This window comes from Fukomys damarensis, unplaced genomic scaffold (genome assembly GCF_012274545.1).
Source record: "Fukomys damarensis isolate Sample0158 unplaced genomic scaffold, DMR_v1.0_HiC HiC_scaffold_39, whole genome shotgun sequence".
In the NCBI taxonomy this organism is placed as follows: Eukaryota; Metazoa; Chordata; class Mammalia; order Rodentia; family Bathyergidae; genus Fukomys; species Fukomys damarensis.
The window spans coordinates 124296719-124299716 of record NW_022900951.1 but is presented as its reverse complement, the minus strand read 5'-3'; the positions used below and the strand labels follow the sequence as shown (position 1 = coordinate 124299716).

Genomic DNA, 2998 nt, shown 5'->3' with positions numbered 1-2998 from the left:
AGTTCTAAGAATCTGAGATCTACAAATCATAACCAGGAAAAGTCAATATTAGAAAGAGAGCCTGCGAGGAAGGATCAATGTAGCTACCAAAAAGGTTCACCAAAACATGGTAGAGAGCAAGGTATGTATACCCAGGACAGGTCTAACTCACAACAGCCTTGGTTAGGTGCTGCCATAAATTATTCCAAAGGATTAGATGTAATGGGCAGTGGGGAACTTTGCTTCATCCATAAACAGGGCCATGATAGCTGAAGTCAAAGGTTAACAGGGGAGAAATGCAAAACTTGTAATGAGAGCTACCACCTTGCAGCTCTCAGCCAGACATCAGACTGATCCAGGGATGAGTAGGGGCTAGCATAATCTGACTGGCAGTCAAGAGGTTTGACTGGGTCCAAATGTTCCCTCTGCCTCTGATTTCTTAATAAAAAGTATCATGGCCCACTCTGGTAAAATCTTAGAGAGACTTTAACAATAAGAGAAATGATATTCTGTTAACATAACTATCTACACATTCAGTGAATGCACTGCCAACATTCACTCATGCATTTAAACATGTGTTGAGGTGGTATTATATGCCAGATACTGTAGCAGCAATGGGGAAGATGACAGTCCCTATCACTGCCTGTGTGACTCAGAGTCAGGCATTTTTTGGAACACTCAATGAATTTGTAGTGATTCGATATTTACCCTTGACACCAGGCTGAAAGATCTAAATGTATAAGGATTGGACATATTAGTTTGAATCACCCTAGCATCTGTATCTCTCTTGGGGAGGATCTCGTATATAGCTGACATCACAATTCCAGAACTATCTGTTGGATTAACAATATATCTCTTTGGGGAGGCAGCTGGAAAGCTAAGTAAAGCAAGGATTACAATAAAATATGAAAGTATAGAAATGATGGAGATAAGCTGGGAGAAGAGAGGACTAAGGGAGTTCGGGGGAAAGCATCTAAATCCAATTGAAATGAAGGCAGTCAAGAAAAGTTTTCCAGTAAGAAGATCCTCACACTGAATTCAAAAGGATAAGTAAAAGCTGGTAAGATGAAGAACAGAACAGTCCTGGCTGAGAGAACAGCAATACCAATTGCTAGTTCTGACTGAACTAGCCCACATAATTAGTACTTACTTAGCAATTTCTCGATTCAGTCAGATAGTTACCAGTCAGAATGATGGAGGCAGCTATGTGCAGACATGAGGCTGTGCAGTATCCTGTGCATGTGTATTTTCCAGAAAAGCTGAATATTTTGTGGTGTAATGTGGAATGCTGAACAGGAGAGTGGGAGGTGTCACAGGAGCATAGCAGGCGAGAACAAGGGAACAACCCCAGATCCTCTGTTGCTTAGTCATAAAAGGTTATGACTTTCTAATAGGCTTTCTAGTCATGTATTCAAGGTAGCCTGGTCCTCTGGATGATTTGCTGACCTACCTGATTGTTGCTCCATAGGCATATGATCTGCTTAAGGGCAGCTATTTGTTAAAGCTGTTCACCAAGTCTTTGTGTTTCCTACATTAAGAGGTGTAATCTAATTGACTCTTTTGAATCTGGTCTGGCCCTCAGTGACTTGTGTGACTAGGAAACTACAGTAGAAGTGCCATTCTGAGACTTTGGAGAATGGGTCACAAAAGGTCACTAGAATATCAGCTCTTGGAACCCTAAGATGCCACATTAAGAAATGATAAATGTCTGAAGTGACAGATATGTCAATTACCCTGATCTGATCATTACACATTGTGCACATTAGTGAAATGTCACACTGTACTCTATAAGGTACATACAATTACAATTTGCCAGTTAAAAATATATTTTAAAATAAGTTCAATCACCTTGAGACTTTCACGCTGGTGAGGCCATGTGTGTGGGTGCTCTGGTTAACAGGAACTGCTGAGGACAGTCTTGCAGCCATCCCTGCCAAGGCACAAGATCTATGAGTGAAGTTGTGGCAGGTCCTCTAGGCCAGCCAAGAGCCAGCAGAATACTGCTGAGGGATCTGTGTTGATCAAAAGAACCACCCAACTGAGCTCTGCCTGAATTCCTGAATTACGGGATACAGTAAAATGGTTGTTGCATTACCCACTTAAGTCTTGAGGCTGGTTTACTCCAGAGCAATGAATAAGAGGAACACTGCCTTAGTTGCCACATTATCAATGGTGCTACTGGTATTGTCTGGCCTGTAGTTGATTTTCAGTACAAATTTGCTAACTGAGGAATGAATGCTAGAGAAAGACAGAAAAGGGGCTATTATAAAAACAAAAAGATATATACAAGTGGCAACTGTTTTATGTGAGACAATTTCAGATAAATGAGTAAAATTTTCTAAATAATATGGTGCCTACTCTGGGAAGCTCACCAGAGTAGAAATGTTACATTCTGGAGGAAATATAAATGGAACAAGAAAATTTTTATGCTCTTCTCCCTAGCATAAACGCCAGCTTTCCAATGGCTATACCTTCGTCCAAAGAATTAGAATTAATTAATCAATTAGAGTTAATACGCTTTTCCTTCTCTTCACTTCAAAACCTTTGCACTTTCTCAGAAGACATCAAGTCCAACGAGGCTCACTAGAAACTGTGAACAAGAGAATAGTTACCAAAATGAATGAGCTTTTACATTCTACTTCAGAGCCAGAGCCATCATGTAAAGCATTAGGTACACAGACTACGCTGCCTAATGGAAACACAGTTATATGACCTGGATTCTAAATGTAACTATGTTTTACTTCCTTTACCTTTAACTGCCTGGTGTTTAGACCTAAATTCAATCAGTAGCCTATTGTTTTCTGTTTCCTGAGAAGCAAGTAGCAGCTGTAAGGAGAGATGGGGAAGAATTGGATGGGGTTGGAAATGTGAATTTTAGCACGACTCTTATGAATATTCTTTTCCATTTTATCCACCTCCTTCTGACTTTGATGTTATCAGTAATTTCCCAAGACAGAGAAAACCCAGACTTCCTCAATGAGTGCAAGTACATGCCTCAGCAAAATTCAAAATGGAGAGA

At 40.2% G+C, this 2998-nt stretch overlaps 1 long non-coding RNA gene across 1 annotated transcript in view; it reads right to left on the bottom strand.

The window, feature by feature from the left end:
* Window positions 1-1903, bottom strand: part of LOC104872740 — a 69575-nt gene extending 67672 nt beyond the window's left edge. Inside the window, exon 1 of the long non-coding RNA XR_783273.2 lies at window positions 1828-1903. This is a non-coding gene — a long non-coding RNA (uncharacterized LOC104872740). The remainder of the gene's footprint in view (window positions 1-1827) is intronic.
* Window positions 1904-2998: the final 1095 nt, after the last annotated feature.